This window comes from Panthera tigris, chromosome F2, assembly GCF_018350195.1.
Source record: "Panthera tigris isolate Pti1 chromosome F2, P.tigris_Pti1_mat1.1, whole genome shotgun sequence".
Lineage (NCBI taxonomy): Eukaryota > Metazoa > Chordata > Mammalia > Carnivora > Felidae > Panthera > Panthera tigris.
The window spans coordinates 46,967,108-46,990,656 of record NC_056676.1 but is presented as its reverse complement, the minus strand read 5'-3'; the positions used below and the strand labels follow the sequence as shown (position 1 = coordinate 46,990,656).

General features: G+C 41.4%; 1 protein-coding gene across 4 annotated transcripts in view; it reads right to left on the bottom strand.

The window, feature by feature from the left end:
* The window catches only part of GRHL2 (grainyhead like transcription factor 2), a 167,257-nt gene that overhangs the window by 136,405 nt on the left and 7,303 nt on the right, over window positions 1-23,549 (bottom strand). The window contains exon 1 of one of the 4 annotated variants that reach the window (XM_042972699.1): window positions 19,444-19,480. The exons of the other annotated variants lie outside the window; for them this stretch is intronic. The gene's annotated coding sequence lies outside the window, so the exon portion shown is untranslated. Of the gene's footprint in view, window positions 1-19,443; window positions 19,481-23,549 lie in introns of those variants that run through there. 4 annotated transcript variants of the gene reach the window in all.

Below are 23,549 nucleotides of genomic sequence, written 5' to 3'. Positions count from 1 at the left end.
TTGTTTCAGTAACTAGCAGGGAGGCACTAGCAGAAATACCTGAGATAAAGATCAGCAGCCTGTAAAATGGTAATGTGCTTGTGACCAAACCCATGAGGAGAGACCAGAATTCGGGTGGAGCCCCACCAAGGGAGGAGAAGAGTGTGCGGGCACTACTCCCAGGTGCCCTAGCAAGTATGCTTTCATAATGGGAAAAGTTACACGGAAGATTAATAAGTGATCATTCGGAAGGAAGACGTACCAGAGGGCTCCAGGGAGGGCATGCTGCTCTATTACGGACAAAGCACGAAATCACAGGGGATAAACCTGCATTAGGAATAAAGAGGATCATCTTGAGCCTGGAAGCTCTAGAACATCTAGGACTCTGCAGACACATCGACTCTTCTGCTGGTCACGCGATAGGGTCAGTGTGTATAAGCAAGGTGTTGTGGGGTTTCCTGGGTGGCTCATTTGGTTAAGCGTCCGACTTCGGCTCAGGTCACGATCTCACGGTTTGTGAGTTCGAGCCCCGCATCCGGCTCTATGCTGATAGCTCAGAGCCTGGAGCCTGCTTCGGATTCTGTGTCTCCCTCTCTCTCTCTCTGCCCCTCCCTCTCTTGCACTGTCTCTTTCACTCTCACAAATAAATAAACATTTTAAAAATTTTTTAAAGGAAAACACAACACCAAGGCGTTGGGGAATCCAAGCTGCCTTGCCTCTTCTAGCTGATAGCACCGCTGCATGAAAACGTCTCCAACTTCAGTCATATTATGCAGATGCTAGCCAAACGCGTGCTAAGCCTGCTAGACAGAGAGGTGGGGTTGCAGGAGACATAAAGCTTTCTAGGAATTGTAGCTGCTTAATTACAATGTTTGTGAAGCTTGTAACAGACTACTTCAAATACACTTGAAAGTCTGAAGAAAAGACAAATGTCAGTGTGGTGATTTTTATATTATCTGACCCTCTAAGAAAACCTCATCTTGTCTGTCTTGTCTCCGAGGAAAGTGAGCATTTAAAAAAATAACACAGATTCCCCAACAAATGTTACAGTATTGCCCAATAAAGGCGTCCTGCAGACCTCAATCAAATACAGTGCACACCCTGATTTCTTTGACAGAAAGAGGTCACTGGAGTGCCAATCAGCACCACCCTTTGTCCTGGTGGCTTTTGTGACTTGCTGGCATTATTGTGGCTGCTGTCTGAACACCTTCTCTGTCGACTTGGCTGTCCTGGGAGCCCTGGTCTAGCCAGAGGCTAGGCCGAGAGGAGGAAGGAGCTAGTGCTAAATATTCCCAGCAGTGAAGAAGAATTTAGCAGAACTGAAAACAAAATGGTAGCCAAATTCAGTAAGACTCTTTGAAAGAGGGAAAAACCGGGGAAGGGGCAGAGAGACCATTAAAAGGTCTAGATGAAGTTTCATGACAATTTTCCACTGTGAATTATTAGTGATGGTGCCTATACTCTCAGGTACCCTTTTCTTTTAACCCAAGTGACGGACAGAAGTGAGAAAGGAAATGAGAGGTGTGAACAACTACGATGACAGTCTCCATCAGACGTAGAGGCCCCAGCACTCCATGGCCAAGTAGGGGTCTCACCTAAAACCCGAAGACACCCCCCCACACAGACAGGAAGAGGACGCTTTCCTGCAGATGTGGAATCAACACCACACAGCACTTAACCAAGTCACTCACAGGCGACACGAGGCCAAGCTGAGCCTTTCCGCCCTGCCCCATCTTCAAATGACCAGGCTTCAAGCTGGCTTTGAAAGGGCACTGAAACGGGTCTCAGATGGTGGGAAGACACTAAAGAAATCATTCATCTTGACTATAATATAACAAAACAAGGTATGAATAGAACATACCAAGCATGAACAAGTCAAAAAGAAATGGCATAGAAACAGGGCAAAAAATACCACAGGATATTGAATAAATAATGAAAGAACATAGCATGCATAAGAAAGCTGAACTAGCCCCTCCCCCCAAAAAGAATACAGTGCCCAGAAGTTGCCTTCTACTATAGAACATAATAAGAACGTGAATTCAATAAAACAAATGTACGAAATTGATGGCAACAGAATTAGGTAGAAAGGGAAACTGCAGAGCTAGGAAAAGAGAGGACCAAAACAACAGCATTAGTAGAACAAAAACAGAACTGAAAATGGAATTAATGACGGAGGAAAGGCTTGCGACAATCACAGGGAACACAAAAGGGAAGCAGGAATTAGAGTCACTAGATAACAGATAATCAGGGGCAAAGAGGAGGAAATGTGGAGATAATAAATATCCCAGAAGTAGAACACCAAATGAAGAAGAGGGAAGGTGTTGAAAGTTAGGTACGGCAAGAGTTCCGGTTAAATACGGCAGGTTCGGCACATGATCCGAAACCCCATTAAAATGGCAGCTAAACAGGTCAAGAAGCAAGTCAAATAGTACCAGAGAACCCGAAAGGCTAAGGAATCGGAAGCACTAGGGATCTTGGAATGTGGAGCGTGGGGAATGCCTGAAAACAGGAAGATTGATTAAAAGTACATAAAAGATGGGGCACCTGGGTGGCTCAGTTGGTGGAGCATCTGACTTGGGCTGGGGTTTGTGAGTTCGAGCCCCACATTGGACTCACTGCTGTCTGCCTGTCAGTGCACAGCCTGCTTCAGATCCTCTGTCCCCCTCTCTCTGCCCCTCCCCTGCTTGCACTCTTCAAAAAAAAAAAAAAAGTACATAGATGAAACCTCCCTCCCCAGATCTTTTTCCCACCCCCAGCAGCCAACATCTACTTCTCCCACATCCTAGTGTGGACGGAAGGCTAATTCTCTGGTAATATTACACCCCAAAGGCCCCGGGTTGGGGAGCACCAAGCACCAGAGAGAGATAAAACCCTTGAATGAAAATAAGGGACTGTGTGACAAGACCACAAAATAAGCCATGAAACTCTCCTCACCCCACCAGTTTCCAAAATCCCATCTCCTTGCTTATAAGCAGAGGGCTTTCTCTGGAAACAATCACTGGCCCCAGAGGAAAGGCCTAGAGACACTGACTTCTGGGGGTAGCCCAAAGAAAAGGCACTGACTGCCTGATCACCTTCCAGAGAAATGAGCCCATCGAGGAGCCCGCCCACTGGTGCCCTCCCTGCCACACCCCCACACACCTCCAGCCAGCTGCTGAATAGCTGTTGTTCTCAGGCATCCAATATGGAACCAATGAACAGCTCCACAGAGAGTCAAGAATCATGAGGGTCAAAACAAAAGTAAGCTACAACAAAAACACAAACAAGAAGTTTCAGGTAAGAGAGACACTGCAGAAACTGGAGAAAAATAAATGTAGTATCGTCAGAGTGATAAGAAGAGGTTATTGCATCTATGGAGTAAGAAGGAGGGAGGCAGGGCGCCTGGGTGGCTCAGTAGGTTAAGCGTCCAACTTCAGCTCAGGTCATGATTTCAGGGTTGGTGAGTTCCAGACCCACATAGTGGACTCACAGTGCAGAGCCTGCTTGGGATCCTCTGTCTCCCTCTCTCTGCCCCTCCCCCACTCATGCTCTCTCAAAAATAAACACTTAAAAACAGTTTTAGAAATAAGAAAGTTAGAACTCTTGTCAACTAAAATATATATACATATATGTGTGTACATATATATGACTAAAATGTCAAAAATTCTTTTTTTTTATTTTTTAAAAATGTCTATTTAATTTTGAGAGAGAAACAGAGCAGGGGCAGGGGAGGAGCAGAGAGAGAGGGGGACACAGAATCCGAAACAGGCTCCAGGCTCTGAGCTGTCAGCATAGAGCCCAGCACGGGCTGGAAATCACAAACCACCAGATCATGACCTGAGCCATTTTGGATGCCCAACCAACTCAGCCACCCAGGCGCCCCAAAATGTCAAAAATTCTATGGAAATGTCAGATGATAAAGGCGAGGGCACCTGCAGAAACCAGAACAAAAAGACAAAGAGATAGACAACAGGAGGGAAAACGTGGGCAAAGTGGAGAATCTACCAGGCCCAGCGTGAGAATAGTATGAATTCCCTAATGAGAAAAGAGAACTTAATGGAGAGTGATTCTCACAGAAATAATAATATAAGATTCTCCAGAAGGATCTTTATGTCCAGATCAAAACGTCCATGGAATGCCTACTACAAAAGAAGGGGGAGAGAGAATGAGACTAAGGCATTTATTATGAAACTTCAGAAAATCAAGGATATGAAGATGATTTTCAAAGCTTCCAGAGAGAAAAAAGTCACCCGCCAAGGGGTCAGCCTCTTTGGAATCTGGCAACAAATGAAGCAGTGCCTTTGAAATTCGGAGGAAAAAGAATTCCGTATCTAACCAAACTATCAGTCAGCTACGATGGCAGATAAACTACATCTTAAGACAGGCAAGACTTGCAAACGTTACCTCTACTCCTGCACCCCTTCTCCTGCAGCCACCGGAGGCAGTGCGGGGGGGGGGGGGGGGGGGGGGGGAGGGGGGAGGCGGGAAGGGAAGGGAGGGGCAGTGGGTGGCGCCGCCTCCGAGGAGCACCGCACCGGAAGCACTCCACCTGAGGCACGGCAGCGGCGCCGCTTCCAAGGAGCACTACACCATACCAGGAGGACCGCAAACGGAGCATCGCAAACGGAGCATTGCAAAGGGGTCACCCCACCAGGAGCAGGGCATTGGCGCCGCTTCCGTACTAGGAGAGCCATACCGGGAGGACTGTACCGGGAGCACCAAACCGGGAGCACGGCAGCGGCGCCGCTGCAGGCCCAGGATCACAGGACTCACAGGGCAGCAGCGCGTACGCGGCCTGCAGTCACCCCACCTCGTGACCGCTCCTCCCTGCACGGCCCTGGTGACTAGCGCAGCCCCTCGATGCCCTGAACTGCTCCCCGTTTCTCTGCCCCCCACTGAGGGGCCCCGGCTTTCAAAGGCCCCTGACCCTGGTCTCCTCAGTTTTGAGGGTCCCAGTGGGAAGTGGAGCCTGGGGAGAGGAGTGGTCAGAAGGGGCTGGGAGAATCTGAAGGAGAGCCAACCTTGAGAGCCCCAATAGGGGGCATCCCCAAAACCTCAGGCGACCCTAACCCTCAGCCTCAGCCCAGGTATCTGCACCAGTGCCTCACCTCCTAGAGCAGCTCAGGACAGTCCTTGCTTAGACAGCAGTGCTCCTGAGAGTGGCCTGCCCTTGCCGAGAAGCACAAAGCCCAGCCCCTGCTGGAGCATCCCTTCTGAGCGGTCTAGTGCCCTCTGGATGCCAACCCAGGATGAAGTACTCAGGCCCCTGGCCTCTGGCCCTCTCCGCTGCACCATGGAACTGGGCGGCTTTGGCTGCCACATCTTAACCTTGACTTCTGGCTACAGCCGCTGGAGCACCAGAACTGAGTGGTCTAGACCTCTGACCTTGACCTCTGTCTCTCCTCCCTAGTCCAGAGCCTGGGTTCTCTAAACTGAAGCAGACAGCCTCCCAGTCAGGCCTGAGGAACCAAACCCAGGGGCTGGTCCCTCGTGGAGCCCTGGGCAGGACTGACCTGGCCCTTGGACTGCTCTGACTGTAGGGGCAGCCTCTTGACTTGGAGGTGGGGCTAAAATGTGGGATAGTTTCTTTTCCTTTTTTTCTTCCTTCCTTCCTTCCCCCCCACCCTTTCTTTTTCCCCCTTCCTTCCTACATTCCTTCCTTCCTTCCTTTCCCTCTCTTTCTTCTTCCTCCTTCCTTCCTTCTTTCCCTCTTTTTCCTCCTTTCTTCCCCCCTCTTTCTTTTTCTTTCTTTCTCTCTTTCTTTCTCTTCCAGCCTTCCTTCCTTCTTTCCTCCCTCCCTGTGCTTCAGAGATACCAGAATAACACTATTTTTTATTTTGGTTGGCAAAACAAACAAACAAACCTACAAAACCCTCCATGGTTGGAAGTCAATAGATAATACCTAACATGGATAGATGAAGAAATAGCAGTGTTTATTACTGAGACATACAAAGGTGGCTACCAAGGAAAAGAGTTCAGCACGGCTGCCTCTGGAGACCAGAATCCAAGGAGCAGGGCGGATCTCAGGAAACAGCTATTTTTCACAAACCTTTTTAGTATTATTAGATATTTTAAGCTAAATACATTTCTTTGAGACAAATAAAAATACATATTACAAAAATACCATGCAGGTCATATGAATCATGTCTGCGGCCCAGAGGCAGCCCATGACTACCAGTTGTCACTCACTAAACTACCAAGTTTCTGGTGAAATAAAGTAGGTGGGTGGGCGCAGGAATCTCCTGACAAGGGGATCAGGACCCCTAGCCTGTTCCCTTTCGAAGGCAAGGAAGCATGATGATTACATTCAGAAGAAAGAATCAGACCAGAGGGCTTCCAATCCCAGCTCTCCTGCCTGTTAGCTCTGGGACCCGGGCACACCACTTGACCTTTCTGTACCCCATTTTCTCATCAACTCTCAGAGGTGTGACTTGAGAAAGAATTGAGCTGATACATGTAACATATTGAGACCACTACCTGTGGCACAGTAAGTATACCTACATTAGCTAGTCACGTTAACATTTTAAGGTTCAAAATTAGTCAGCCATTCCTGGAGGACGCCAGTGGGCTGGCAAGAGATACTAGGAGTTTCTAATGGAAGCCTCAGCAGAAGGGACCATCAGGCTGATGTCTTGGGTGCAATCCGCAGCTTTTCCTGGACACCTTACCTACTTGACATTGGCAGTCTCCCCTGCCCCAGCCTCTAGCACTATGGGTGCCCCTCGGCATATTGGGGTTCGGGGGGGGAAGAAAGGGTGTATGTGAGCTGAGGGACCTGGGTGTAAGCATTCCAACTTCGGCTCGGGTCGTGATCTCACAGTTTGTGAGTTCAAGCCCCACATGGGGCTCTGCGCTGACAGCTCAGAGCCTGGAGCCTGCTTCAGATTCTGTGTCTCCCTCTCCCTCTTGTGTTCTCTCTCTCTCTCTCTCTCTCTCTCTCTCTCTCTCAAAAATAAATAAACATTAAAAAAAATTTTTACATAAAAATTTAAAAAGGGTGTACATAAGAACGCTTCAACTGCCTCCCATCAAAACCTGAAAATTTAACCACCAATGAACAATACACCTTGGTTTTCAACAGTGACTCCGAAGGACAGCAGGAGCGGAAGGACAGGAGGACAGAAGCTCCCTGGCCCCATTTCACAGTATTATTTCCCTGACTCTGTTGCACACCGGGACTGAAACCAAGTCCACTGCAAGATCCTTTAACTTAATGGAGAGACAAAGCCCTGGGAGAGAGAGGAGAGGGAGAAAGACAGTTTGAGGGAAGGGAGAAGGCAGGGAGGTGCTGAGGTGTTTAATTTCAATATTAAAAGAAATGTTTTATTTGTAAACAAAGCTTACGAAGTAGGAAGAGTGATAACACACACCCCAACCACATGCATGTGAGTGTGTGTGTGTGTGTGTGTGTGTGTGTGCGCGCGCGCGTGCGTGTGTGTGTGTGTGTGTGTGTGTGTGGACAGAGAGAAAGACAGAGACATGAGAAGAAAGAGGAAAGAAGGAGGATGGGAAGGATGGGGGGTCGGGGTTAAGAGCAGGGAGCAGAAGAACCAGAGAGAGAAAAGGAAGGGTTGGGGATGGGGGGGGGGGCAAGAGGACAGAACTGGTACTTGAAGGTTGAGACTCCCTCAAACCTAAGTAACACACCCACCCCCACCACCCCTGCAACCAACGTCCTTCTGCTTAAACATCTGCAGTAGCAAGTCTCTGCAGTCATTCCACTGCTAGGAAGTTCTCACTGTTAGGAAGCTTTTACTCTGTGACAGTCACTCAAATGCATCCTGCAGACCTCCAGCAGCGGAGACAGAGCTGACAGGGAACAGCTGCCACAGAAGCCAGGCCTCCCTTAAGCGGCCCGCTGCCAATGACTGAGCTCAGCCCAAGTGCTAAAGCAGGTGCAGAGCTAACCCGAACTCCTAAGGCTCTGAAGAAGCTCCCATAGACTGCTGGGCAGGTAAGAGGCTTCCACCCAATGCCCCCCCTCTCTTCCACATTCAGGGCCACACTTGCCTCCAGGCTTAGGGCTCTCCCAGCCTTACCCAGTGCCCTCCCTACCGCTCCTCACAGGACCCTGGGATAAAGCATTCCCTTCATAAAGTCCTTGCTTAATTAATCTCATCTTAGTGACAGCTTCTTGGAGGCTCTGAATTAACTTACACATAAACTGAGCCAAAATCTTACATATATATTTGTCTGATGTGAGATAAAAAGTCTCCTTTTACATTTTACAACAGTTCTATCTACATGAACCACTGCCCAACTCTTTTTTCCTGTGGCCCCATTTTTTCTAGTTGAATTATCCATAACAGCAATGATGAGCTGTCCTCTGTGTGCGTCTGTGTATGTATGTGAGTGTGTGTGTGTGTGTGTGTGTGTGTGTGTGTGTGAGCGTGGGGCAGGGATGAAGGTAATGGTAGGAGAGGTAAAATCTGAGTAACAAAAAAAGAGTGAGAAATGAGAAGACATACCACTGATAAAAAAAAAAAAGAGAGAGAGAGAGAGATCAGAAACTGATGATTTCCTGGAAAATACAAATGCTAAACCTTGGCCTTGAATAGAAAGCCTGAATAGACAAAGGAAGCATACAAGAAATTGAAAAGTTCATCAAGGACCTTCACCAGGCACAAGCAACCTTCAAGCAATACATCATTCTAACATTGTTGAATTATTGCAGAGTGTAGTAAGACATGGCAAGTTTCCCCACTCAATCTAATCAGCTGACATAACATGGAGATCAAAATGCAAAAGACAGCACAGACCCATACACACACATGCGCGCGCACGTGCGCACACACACACACACACACACACACACACACAAGTAACAAGAGAACAGGATCAGTTACAGTGTCAGTGATTAATGATGGCTGACATTTACTGAAGATTTACCATATACCATGGACTTATACACTTCACCCCAATGCTGGGAGGCAAGATCTCTTACTATTATTCCAGTTTTCTGGAGGAGAAACTGAGGCACGGAGCGATGAAGTAACTTCCCCATGTCACAAAGGCCATAATTCCAGTAAGTACTGAGAATGGGGTGAATACAAAATAAAATCCTCAAAGTAATATTGATGAACTGAATCTATCGATATGTTTTCACATTGTGACCACAAAAGGCTTATCCCAGGAATACAAGACTGTTCCCAAAAAAAGTAGGAAATTTATTAATGGATATCAGAATAGTAAGAGAATAACCTTCATATGAAAATCATTCTTGATAGCCAAAAAACTATAGTCCCATTATGCTTAAAAATGAGACATTAAAACCACTTCCTTTCCAGAATGTCCTCTGCTACCTTGCTTTTCAACATCATACATTACATCCTGACCAATGTAACAAGAGAGAAAGATTTAAGAAAACAGAAAAACTGAAAAGGAGAAAAAATAATCATTATTTGTAGATAACATAAGACAATTTGAGACTCAGAGAGAGGAGAAGAGGAGATGAATGGATAGATACTAGAATAGAGGAGTTCAGTTAGACAAGAGCACATAAAACCAAGAGCTTTTCAAAGAGTAGATAATATTTAATGCTGAAACCCTGAAGGTGTTGGACAAGGATATCCACTCTCACACATATTAGTATTAGCTAATACTGTTCTATAGTTATAGACTGATACACTTAAAAATAAAAATGAAATAAAAGATGGAAAAACTGGAAGAGATGAATAAACATCATTTACACACAATATGACCTCATTACTGATACCCAAAATAATCTGGGGAACAACTGTTACAAGCAAAAGGCAATAAAGTAAGGTAGGTGGATGAAAAATAACATTTAAAAATCAATACCTATGGTATATAAAAACAACCAGCTACAGACTTCAAGCTGTATTACAAAAGCTGTAACCACCAAGACAGTATGGTACTGGCACAAAAACAGACACTCACATCAATGGAACAGAATAGAGAACCCAGAAATGGACCCACAAATGTATGGCCAACTAATCTTTGACAAAGCAGGAAAGAATACCCAATGGGATAAACACAGTCTCTTCAGCAAGTGGTGCTGGGAAAACTGGACAGCGACATGCAGAAAAATGAACCTGGACAACTTTTTACACCAGACACAAAAATAAACTCAAAATGGATGAAAGACCTAAATGTAAGACAGGAAGCCATCAAAATCCTCGAGGAGAAAGCAGGCAAAAACCTTTGACCTTGGCCGCAGCTTCTTAACTGAACACATCTCCAGAGGTAAGGGAAACAAAAGCAAAAGTGCACTATTGGGACCTCATCAAAATAAAAATCTTCTGCACAGCAAAGGAAACAATCAGCAAAACTAAAAGGCAACCGAAGGAATGGGAGAAGATATTTGCAAACGACATATCGGATAAAGGGTTAGTATCCAAAATCTATAAAGAACTTATCAAACTCAACACCCAAAAAACAAATAATCTGGTGAAGAAATGGGCAAAAGATATGAATAGGCACTTCTCCAAAGAAGACATCCAGATGGCCAACCGACACATGAAAAAATGCTCAATATGACTCATCATCAGGGAAATACAAATCAAAACCACAATGAGATACCACTTCACACCTGTCAGAACGGCTAACATTAACAATTCAGGCAACAACAGATGTTGGCAAGGATGCGGAGAAAGAGGATCTCTTTTGCACTGCTGGTAGGAATGCAAGCTGGTGCAGCCACTGTGGAACACAGTATGGAGGTTCCTCAAAAAATTAAAAATAGAACTACCCTATGACCCAGCAATTGCACTACTAGGTATTTATCCAAGGTATACAGACAGGTATGCTATTTCAAAGGGACACATGCACCCCAATGTTTACAGCAGCACGATTGACAATAGCCAAAGTATGGAAAGAGCTCAAATATCCATCGGTGGATGAATGGATAAAGAAGATGTGGTATACACATACAATGGACTATTACTTGACAATCGAAAAGAATGAAATCTTGCCATTTGCAACTATGTGGATGGAAATGGAGGGTATTATGCTAAGTGAAATTAGTCAGCCAGAGAAAGACAATATCATATGACTTTATTCATACGAGAACTTTAAGATACAAAACAGATGAACACAAGGGAAGGGAAGCAAAAATAATATAAAAACAGGGAGGGGGACAAAATATAAGAGACTCTTAAAGTGGAGAACAGAGGGTTACTAGAGGGGTTGTGGGAGGGGAGATGGGTAAATGGGTAAGGGGCATTAAGGAATCTACTCCTGAAATCACTGTTACACTATATGCTAACTAACTGGAATATATTTTCAACATTAAAAAAATTTTTAAGTAAAAAAAAAAAACACAGCTAAAACATGTAAAAAAAGAAAAGACTCCACTTAAAATAGTACCAAGAAGATAATATACTTTTGAGAAAATTTAAATATTTTAAATATTTATTTATTTTTAAGAGAGAGAGAGAGAGAGAGTACAAGCAGGTGAGGGGCAGAGAGAGAAGGGGACAGAGGATCTAAAGAAGGCTGTATGCTGAAAGCAGAGAGTCCGATGAGGGACTCGAACTCACGAACCACAAGATCATGACCTGAGTCGAAGTGGGTGCCTAACCAACTGAACCACCGGGCATCCCAGAAAACTTATTTTTAAATAACTTAACAGTAAAGATGCAAGATCTATCATCTTTGATGAGAAACATTAAAGAAATAAATGAAGCAAGACATACTCTCCTCTTAAATAGTAAGATACAATATTAACAATATTAATAAAATTAAAATTACTAAAAGTTACAAAATTAATAAAAATTTATAATATTAATAAAATATCAGCTCTATACCAAAGGTATCCATAAAATTTAATGTATTCCCTTCCTTCTTCCCCAAACCCAAATCAGGATTTCTTGAAAACTACAGCAGCTGATTCTGAAGTTTATACGAAAATGGAAAAAAAAAAAATAGAAAAGAAAGAAGGCAAAAATAACCAGGAAGATGTTTTAAAAGAAAAGTAATGATATGGCACATTCTTTTCAGATATGGAAACATTTTATAAAGATAAGTGAATAGGTACATTGTTGCTTCTGAAGCATAAATGGATAGATCAATGGAAAGGAATGAAGAGTTAAGAAAAAGTCCCAATAAGGGGCACCTGGGTGGCTCAGTTGATTGAGCGTCCAACTTCGGCTCAGGTCATGATCTCATGGTCTGTGAGTTCAAGCCCCACATCGGGCTCTGTGCTGACAGCTCAGAGCCTGGAGCCTGCTTCAGATTCTGTGTCTCCCTCTCTCTCTGTCTCTCAAAAATGAGTAAAAACATTAAAAATTTTTATTAAAAAAAAAAGAAACAGCCCAATACACATAAATATTTAATATGTGATTTCAAAAAGCAGGGGAAGTATGTGTTATTCAATAAGTGGTATTGGCACAATAGAGTGGCCATCTGGAAAAACAATTAAGTATGAATCCTACTTCACTTCTTCATCAAGTAAATTCCAGATGGATCAAAGCTTTCAATAGAAATGTGAAATCATAAGGCAGAGAACGCAGAATAAAATTTGGGAGAAATTAGTGTTGGGGAAGGGGTTGTTTGTAACTTTAAAATAGAGAAAGGCTTCCTAAGCAAGGGATAAAATCTAGAAGCCATTTAAGAAAACAGATAAATTCAGCTACGTAAAAATTAAAAATCTCTGCGGAGCCAAAAACACAACATAGTTAAAAGACCAGCAGTCTCACTTCTGGGTATATATCCAAAAGAATGAACATCAGGATCTCGAAGAAATATCTTCGCTTCACTGTGCATCGCGTCACTATTCACAATGGCCAAGATATGCAAATAATCAAGTGTCCATTAACAGAGGAATAGATAAGGAATTCCCTTGGTGTATACATACAGGGGAATATTACTTCACCTTTAAAAAATAGAAATCCTGCCATTTGCAACAACATGCATAAACCTGGAGGACATTATGTGAAGTGAAATATGCCAGATACAGACAGAAAGACAAATACTCTAGGACTTATATGAGCTGTCTAAAGTAGCCAAGCTCATAAAAGGAGAGAATACAACATTAGGTTGTATTCCCCAGCAGCTAGGGAGAGGGTGAACTGGGGAGTTGTTATACAACAGGTTTAAAGTTTCAGTTATACTAGATGAATAGATTATGGAGAGCTGCTATACAACATTAGTCCCTGTAGTTAACAATACGGTATTATGCACTTCAAAATTCGCTAAGAAGGTAAATCTGATGTTGTGTTCTTAACATACACACCCACACAGGGACACAGGAAACTCTGGTAGGTGTTGGATATATCTATTATCTTGATTATGGTAATGGTATCACAGGTGCTTACGTATTTCCAAATTCACTGAATTGTACATTAAGACACGTGCAAAATATGTCACATCAAATATATGCAATTCTTTATGCATTAATTATACCTCAACAAAGCCATTTTTTTTAAAAAAAAAGGCCAACAATGAAATAGAATAGGCAAAGAACATTAACAGTCCACAGGGGAAAAAATAAATAAAAATGGCTTTTAGATATATGAAAAGAATTAAAGAAATGTAAAGTAAGAGAATAGATACAATTTTCCTGGTAGCAAAAATTTTGGAGACTGAAAAGATCCATTGGTTGATGGTAGGCAGATGGGTATATCCAAATATTATTGATTGGAATATTAAAGTAGCATTTTTGAGGAACACTCTAAGATTTCAATATGCTTAGCCTTTAACCCACTTCTATGAATTCATCCTTTAGCCACGCATATATTCATACTGTGGAATATTATACAACCATTTAAAAAGAAGGTGTTCTGTATTATTGACATGAAAAATCAAAATTATAACATGTATAAAATCATTTATGTAGAAAAAATGAAAATTTTTAAAATTCTCAAATACATACACATTCATATGTAATAAATATATAATACCTAGAAACACATCTAGAAACTGTCAAGATTCTGTTGAAAATGGTAGGAGAGAATTATAGAAGGTGTATTTGTCTTTTTCCTCCCTAAACGTATAGTTATTGTGTGATGAAATTTTTAAAAAATATTCACATATTTTAATCCAGTAAATTCCACTCATACAAACTTATTCTAGGAAGTGATCTAAAAATCTTGAAAGGTTTTATGTCTGAGAATTTTTATAAAAGTATGATTTTATACAGTGAGAACTATGTTAACCTACATGTAACCTAAATTTAAGTCAATGAGTAAATCCACAGGTAATGCTCTGTAGCCATTAAAATATTTACAAAGAAATCATAAAATCATGAACAAATACTTATTCCAGGGTCAGACTGGAAACAAGAGAAAAATATGCAATATGACTAAAGATTGCCCTTCAATGACATAGTTCTATATAGTTTTCATGGGGGAAGGCCACTATTTGTACCTTGCAAATGGTAGACTTCCTAATCAAACAATTCTTAAATGTATGGCTTTAAGAAAATTTTAAATAACAAGAGAAAGTACAGCATGGTTCACATGAAATCCTGGAAAATCAAAGAATATATTTAAATTAACGCATTCTAAGAGCTCCTGGGTGGCTCAGTCGGTGAAGCATTGGATTCCTGATTTCAGCTCAGGTCATGATCTCACAGTTCATGAGTTCAAGCCCCACATTAGGCTCTGAGCTGACAGCCTAGAGCCTGCTTGGGATTCTCTATGTCCCTCTCTCTGCCTCTCCTCCACTCACAGTATCTTTCTCTGAAAAATAAACATTTTTTAAAAATTAAAATAAAATAGGGATGCCTGGGTGGCTCAGTTGGTTGAGCATCTGACTTTGGCTCTGGTCATGATCTCACGGTTCATGAGTTCGAGCCCTGTGTCGGGCTCTGTGCTGATGGCTCAGAGCCTAGTGCGTGCTTCAGATTCTGTGCCCCCCTCTCTCTCTGCCCCACCTCTGCTTGTGCTCTATCTCTGTCTTTCAAAATTGAATAAACATAAAAAAATTTTTTAATAAAAATAAGTAAAAAATTAAAATAAAATAATGAATTCTACCTTCTACTGGAATTAAATGTTTTTTTCTCCTTAATCAGTGGCCAAACAAATTAAGCTGAATTTTCCTTTTCATGCCTTTGTTAGGTCTTTAGGGCGGAAAAAATTATATATCCAAAAGGTTAATGATAAGAAGATTGAAGAAAACAAGCCTCAATAATTCACAAACCAGATTATGAGTTACTTTTTTTTTTTTTTTGAAAAAAAAAATTTTTTTAACATTTATTTTTGAGACAGAGAGAGACAGAGCATGAACGGGGAAGGGTCAGAGAGAGGGAGACACAGAATCCGAAACAGGCTCCAGGCTCTGAGCTGTCAGCACACAGCCCGACGCGGGGCTTGAACTCACGGATCGCGAGATCATGACCTGAGCCGAAGTCGGCCGCTTAACCGACGGAGCCACCCAAGCGCCCCATGAGTTCCTTATTAATGCAGCTGGCTATAATGCCCCCAACACTTTTAAAATAAATTTCTAATTGTCCGAGATGTTTAGAAAAGTACCAAGTCAGTTCCATAAATTACCAGTTTCTACAGATGTCACCTTTAACGCTACAAGCTACATGCACATGACAGAAAATGGAAACATGTTTTAACCCCATAGCTCTAGAAGAGTTTTTTAATACAAGGTTTAATTACAGAGCCCTAGAGATTTATCTTTGAAAAGTGACTCCATTTTAAATAGCCCTACTATTTAGATAAACAACCAAAGTGTTTCTTAAACCGATAATAATAGACCCCCCCAAAATGTCAATGGATAAAAGCCTGACCAAACCAAAGCCTGAGAAATGAAAAACAGTGAGAGGACTTTTCAAATCAAAATAAAGCAGAAAATTCGAAGATTTGCAATATTTTGTCTTATTTTGGCCCTTCCTGCCTCCAATTTTCCCACAACTAATTACCTCCAAAATAGGAGGTAAATGTGCATTTTTTTTCTAATTACTTTTTTTCCCCTAATTATATTGTTTAAGTTTCTCAGACCTTAAACTAGCAGTCTGTTTCATCTCTGTGGTCTCAGCACCTGGCATGGTGCCCAGTTCTGTGCCTGGCCTATAAGCAGTCAATAAATCACAAGCTGGAGTAGATGTGTGCGGTGACCACTTATTTGTTGTTCGAATATATTCATCCTGTATTCAGTCATCATCAGTCAACTTGGAGATATAGGCTCCCGATCCCTTGATGCAGTTCCCTGAACTTGTGGTCTTTGGTTAGGGAGACTGAGCGCAGACCTGGGTCACTGCTTTCTTTGCCAAGGGATGGGGGCTGTGAATTAGGGACAGTTCTCAGGCCCAGTGACTTGTCCTGAGACAAGAGACCATGGCTGGACATTCTGCTGACTCTTCCTAGTGGCGCCAAACTCTTTATAAAACCCCATCAGGAGCTTTTAAGATATCAAAATACTATATATATTAAAATCAAAACATAAAGCTCTCCTGAGACAAAAAAGACAATTTGAGTAAATGGAAAGAAACACAGTCCCAAATAACTTACCACTTTTACCCTATCAAACTGGCAAATACTAAACAGAGGATAATATGCATTGTTGGGGAAGGAACTCGGAATCTGACTCCCTCAGATACACCGTTGGTGGGTGTTAATGAGAAGAAAATATCTGGATGGCAATTTGGAAATATGAACCAAATTGTCTTTAAAAAGAGCATACCTTTGATCAGGAATGTCTCTTCATTAGAACATATTTTAAGGACATAACTAAGAAGTATATGAAGATTTAGCTCTGAGGATAATCATTCAAATATTGGCTTTTAATAGTAAAAAACTGAGAAAAAAAAACCTAAATGTATGATGACAGGGAACTGCTTAATTTGGGCGTCTCCATTCCATGCAAAACCATGGGCCATTAAAAATATTTATCATGAGGGGTGCGTGGGTGGCTCAGTCAGTTAAGCCTCCGACTTCAGCTCAGTTCATGATCTAGTGGTTGGTGGGTTTGAGCCCTGCATCAGGCTCTGTGCTGACAGCTCGGAGCCTGGAGCCTGCTTGCGATTCTGTGTCTCCCTCTCACTCTGACCCTCCTGGGCTCACAACCCTGTCTCTCTCTGTCCCTCAAAATAAATAAACATTAAAAAAATTTTTTTTAATATTTATCATAGAAAGCTATCCACGATCAATATTAAAAACATGTTATTAAACAGTATGTAAATTACTATCTCATCTCTGTATACATAGTATATTTGTATGTACATACATGGAAAAGACAGTAAAATATCCACGTCAAAGTGTTAGCAGTGTTAACATCTCCAAGTAATAGTATTTTGGTTTTTTTTTTGTTTTTTAAGAAAGAGAGAGAGTGAGCAAGAGGGGCAGAGGGAGAGAGAGAGAATCTCAAGCAGACTCTAGCTCAGCACTGAGCCAGACATAGGGCTTCATCCCATGACCTGAGCCAAAATCAAGAGTCAGATGCTCAACTGACTGTGCCATCCAAGTGCCCCACTGAGTGGTAGTTTTGAAAGAAATCGTATATTCTAATGATTTTACAATCAATTATGAATTAATTACCTTATCAAGGGTCTTTTTTTTCCCCCCAAGGGTCTTTCAAATAACCTTAAAACTAAGGCTAAACCAAAAGAAAAGATTTTAACAAGTCCCTAAAGGTTAATCTCAAACTCCCAAATCACAATTTGAAAGCCATGAAAGTACTCACACACATACAAGAGCTGTACTATTTGTCACCGAGAAATGTAAAGCTCTGAACATTGTTTACATCATGAAATTAAATGACAAACAGGAAGTTGGGGAAACGATAGCCAGAATTTTGATAAAAGGGTTAATAATTATAACTGTGTAAAAAGCCCTCACAAATCAATAATAAAAATGTCAGCATCATAGATGTTTTTTATTTTTTTAATGAGTGAAAAAATAAGAAGAGGGCCCTGCTAACCCATATGGTACATTTGTACAGATGTTGGAAGGTGCCCTTTTCCCTGGGCAGAGGCCCAGGGGAAGCATGGCTGGAACTCAGCCCCAAGGTCCCCTCATCCAAGACACCACACAACTGTAGCTAGGGCAAGAGCCAGATCTTTAATAAAAAGAAATATAAATGACCAATAAACATCTGAGAAAATGTTAACTTCCTTAATTACCAAACTGAAAGTTAAAACAAAAGTACCCTTTTATTTTGCCTCTCGAGTTGACAAAAAAATTGTAATTCTCATTTACTGAGGACATGATGTGCAAAAGACACTCTCCACCACTGTAGGAAGAAAAGGCTCTACACTCTTTCTAGCAGTCATTTTCAAATTACAAATCAAGAACCTAAAATTATTTATGTCTTTTCATTTTTATACTTCCAGAAACCTATTCTGAAGTAATAACCAGAGATACAAAGATTTATATACACACATGATTTATAATAATGCAAAAGTAAAAACAGCCTAAATAAAAATAGAAGATGGCTGATTTCATCTTTAAGTGTTATGTAGAATACTTAAGAAACAAGTAAAATGCTAATAATAGAGCATTAAATGGAAAGCCCTGAATGGCATGAATGTTGTAAAAAGGGCGGATAATAATTTATATATTCTTTTATAACCACATTCATATGCAGGCACTTACTAGACACTGTAAGAAAATATACAGTGTTAGGATCCTGGAATTATGAATGATTTTTCCTCTATAACTTTCTCTAGTTTCCAGTTTTTCCTAATGACCATATATTATGTTCATAATCAGAAAGTCTCCACCCAAAATGGCACTTAAAAAAAAACACACACACACACGTGAAAATGCAGAAGTACACTATAAAATAGTTACGATGAAAGTCAGCCTGGGAGATGGCCTTGGAAGCAGTTTAGCCTATCATGCAGAAAGGCTGCAAAACAGTGATTTACAAAATTGTCCAGCCTAGGGTCAGTACAAAAATCTCAGAATCATAACCTTTCAATGTCCTCCATAGTCTAGGAATACTGGTGCAACAACAAAATCTAGTTAGCCCAAAAAGCTCTCAGTGGTGTGTTCAATTTTCACCTGGCCAAGCATGGGTATGCTGCAATAGAAAAACTTGCAACTTGTAATTAAATGTATCCCAGGTATCTACCACACAGGTATTTCATTGTTTAGGAAGGATCAGGAAGACAAAAAAAAAAAGCATACGGGTCTTTTAAATGAGTAAAGAGAGAAACAATCACTACCCCAGTCTATTTCAACCTCAGGATACTAGAAGTGATCAATGAATCTTGTACCGAGATTTGCGGGCAAATTCAAAAAGCAAATTTGTGGTTTCACGTGGCTGAACAGAATACAAACCACACCGGTTAGGCTGTTTACTAAAATTGACAACAAATACGAATAAAAAGACAAACTGTAGCCCTTCGCTCCTGGCTCCCACAAGCCCTGTAAGAATACGTGCTTTTATTTAGACTTTGAACATTCAAAGAATATAACGATTTTTGAAAATGTAAGATACAGTATTTGAGGTCTGATGAATTTCTGCACTATAAGAAGGAACATATGGGGGAGGGGAAACCAGGTAGGCATGGGAGAGAAAGGGGCAATTGCAAATTTCACTTTTGAATCCACAACCAAAAGATACACTTACCATGAGTTTCTGTTTCAAACTCTTGTGTTGATTCCCATAGCCAAACATTGCTTTGGTTTGCTCCTATTTACAGACTTCATTTCCATTTTCAAAAAAAACTCCCTCCACCCTTCCCCCCGCCCCAGCCACCACCCCCCCCCCCCGTCCTTTTTTTTTTTTTTTTTCTTTCCTTGACAGAAGTTTGGCAACTGCAGTGATTCTGTAAGGCCATTTTCTCCCCCAAGTTCATATTGTGTACTTTTTGTTCCCTACTGTGGATGCTCTCGGGTATGTTGATAAGCAAATAATTTCATATTTTCTACAAAGACTCCATTAAAGAGCCTGCAGGAAATCCAGTGATGCAATCTCATACAGCTTAACTAACAGACTCCAGCGCCCGTCTGGCATGATCTATGTACCAGCTTGTAGAAGCAGGTAGATGAGTCACTCGCTCGGCCCTCCAGGGAAAATGCAAGTCTACGTTATGGAAAAAAATAAATTGTGGAAAAAAATAAATTGTCGTTAAAAAGTAACAGAAACTCAAACTTGCCGACAACTGCTTTTTATTTTTAAAGGAAGTCATATTCTGTGCTCTCCGTGTTCCTCCTATAGCTTAAAAACAACTGGGCTCATCACCAAGTCTCTCCCAAGAACACTCAAGGCAGAGTCTGAGTCAAGGCTGCCTCCTCTACAGAGAATTTTCTCCAAGGGAAACCATGCAGGTACCTACAGCCTACTGAGTGGAAGGAGTTTCTCTCCTTCTTAGTCATTCCCCAGCTTCAAATTATACGAGGGTTGGAAACTCCTACACCCATTTGTTCTATTTTGAAAAATAGCTGGAAGCCGATAATTGGGCAAATCCAAAAATACAAGGTTGTTGAGACATAAACCCAACAAAGCTACAGGTGAGGGAGGCATAGCAGCAGTGAAGTGTACTGAGAGAGGCAGGGACTTCTGGGGGGGGGGGGGGGGAGCAGATAAATGCTACCCGGTACAAGCAAGCAGGCGGGCTTTTCCATTGTGTAGACTAGGTAAGCGTTATTTTCAAATGTCTCCCTGGTGGAATGACTATTTTACAATGTAACCTTTAAATTTTTCTCTTTTATCACAAAAGCAGTGCAAGCTCACTAAAGCAAACTAGAAACACAAGTAAGAGACAGTAGTATCTATAATTTCTCCAGAGAGCAAACCACTGTTAACCTATTGTGGGGTTACTGCTATTATTATTGATGCTTTATTTTCTCTGTCTGTAAACTTTCCAACACAATACGTCATGAACATTTTCTCCTGCCATTAAATATTTTTAATAGGATTTATTATGCTTGCAGAGAATCGCACCATCTCACTGAGCACAGAAACCAATCCTTTGGAGCTAGGCGCTAGAGGGATTTTCTGATGTTTTGCTTTCAAAAATAATGCTACAATTAATAGTCTTGATTATTTCTTTAAGACAAATCCCTACAACTGGAATCCAGGTGTCCTGTCAACAAGTAGGCCCATTTCAAACGGTTTTACCACACTGCCTTCCAGAAAGTTTACAATAATTTATAATCCTCCTAGAAAGGTATTTTCCTCAAACCCAGTTTTTTATAACTTTTGTGCATTATCTACTCATGTTCTTTGACCATATTTCTATTGAAGCATCTGTCCTTTATTAAAATGCTTTCAAAGATATGTAAGATATACATATTTTTAAAAGGAGACACCAAGACTCCAAAGCAGCTTAAAAAAAAAAAAAAAAAATCGTGGTCTGCAGAGGAAGAAAAATGTATGTAAAGGGACTTGTAACCTAGAAAAAGTCCTCCAACATGAAAATCTTCCAAGAGCTACAATCCATTATCCATTTTGTCCTGGTTAGCAGTTACTGACTTCTGAGAAAATTGACTTCAGAGACCTTAAATCCTACATATCACACAATAGGATACCAGAGGAGATTTTATTCCAGACCTAAATGAATGGTCATTATGTATGCCTGATGTGAAATAATATATTACCTAATAATTGAAGTGAAACCACAGATACTATTCTTATCCTTCTATTATTTAATACCTTTCCTGAACACTGACTAAACTACTGGCTTGGTAATATTGTCTGGCAATAGGTGTCCCTGAATTGTATTTTGTTAGGAGGAAAGAGTAGGGAAGAGGAGGAGAAGGGGAGAAGAAAAAGGAAGAAGGAAGAAGAAAGGAGAAGGGGGAAGAGGGGGAGGAGGGGAAGGAGGGAAGGGGAAGGGAAGGGAGAGAGAGGTTCTCCCAATTAGCCTAAGGTTCTCAGCTTGCTACATTTTACTGAATGTTCCATCTGTTCTGATATTGCCTCATTCTCACTCAAACCTGCCCAGGGGAACCCACTTCCTAGACTCTCTCTGGAAAGAGTTCTCAGAGTACTTACCAGCTCTTTTTATCTGATTTTCTTGTACCTTTTATCTATCATTCTAGCGAAGCTGTGCGGGGCTCCTCTAGGTAACCCATTGATTTTACTTCCTACCTGCCCATCTGAATTCCACGTGTCCCTCTGAATTTCTCCCACCTGCCGGATGTCTTTGTCATCTTAGTCAGACCACCTTTTATTCTGCTAAAGGGGTGAGGGTGGTTTCGGAGTGGAAGCAAGTCCCATTGTGCCCAGTACTTTCCTATCTTGCTAACACCCTTTACAGTTCCTGTGAGTCGCCACCAGCCCAGAACCCTCTGCAGGGAGAAAATGAGACTCAGAATTTTGCAGCAGGTATTATCCTCAGAGCTCATTTATTTCAATTTTATTTTACAGATGAAAAATAATGAAAAAAGAGTTCTTGGATCTTATGTTATCTTATTGGCAATTCAGGAAAGAGGCAAAAAAGAGCTACCTTTGTTCCTTGCGCTTCTTCAAAAAGTTAGATACAAGAAGTACAAAAAGCAGTTATTTTATGGGGCTCACTGAACTGAGAACTAAAAACAATGATTTGGGGTGAGTGTGGGAAGGGAAGTCCATTCTAACTCACACTAATACTATCAGAACCTTAAACAGGCATTTCATGTATTCATGTTCCTATTTTAAAAAGTAAATAGGCAATGCCTCCCCTGTTCCCAATCTCCCTTCCCCAAAAAGCCAGCGTATTTTTTTCAAATTAATCAAAATGTCCAATTTTCAACCCATACTTACAACCTCAACATGCAACACAGAATTAAGAGTGTATGGCACTTTACTTCTTACACCAAACTTTTAGCTCCAAATCCTATCTTGGGTACTCACATGCCCTATGTGATTTCTACAGCCCTCCCTAGCTCTAGGATTCCAGGCTTCAAGTTAAAGTCAGGATCAGTTCCCCAGAAGGATAAATAGCCACACGCCATCCCACAGTAAACATCAGCCAGGTAGCGCAGCAACTTTCCTCCTACTAAGAAAATGCTGGCAACTCTAACAGTGACTAAAGAACAGTTTCTTCCTGCTCTCTTTCTCTTCCTCTCTTTACTGCATTTACTGCACTTGTCTTTTCTAAAACTCCAGTCTGAATTCAGAGACCTTAAAAAAAAAAGACTGTGGCAAGGGGTGGGGGCGGGAAGGGGGGGGGGAAGCTATACTTGTACATCCAGCGTTCAGATGAAAGGCGGGCACCAAAGTAAAGAGAAACAGCAAGCAAATCTTGCTGTCTTTTTCTACTCTGGAGGGTGTCTGCATTCACACTTGTAAAGGAAGCATTTCCTTGCGAGTGAATGTGAAGTCAGATCACTTTAAAAGTGCTCCCCACAAAGTTCATTGCCATGTTCATTACAAAGTAAAATAAGGCTCTTCATCCCTGCAGCGATTGCTTTCCACTGAATGCCCATTCAAATGCATAAACAATCTCCATAACCCTACTTATTGTTGAAATGTACATTGAAATCCCCTGAAATGTACCAGCTTTTCCAGGAGTCTCCAAAGAACTCTAAAAATGAGTACTTGTATGGTGTTGTATATAGCAATTCTAAACATGCTGTTTTTAGAAATAATGTTACTTTAATCCTGGTAGTCACCAAAACACATCAAGTTAAACACTGTTTAATCCTCTTCCTACTAAAAATGGGTGGGATGGGGTGGGGGTTGGGAGGTAGATCCTCAAAGAGATAGATACTTTCTTGTTTCTATCCCATTTAATCCATTTTAGTCCA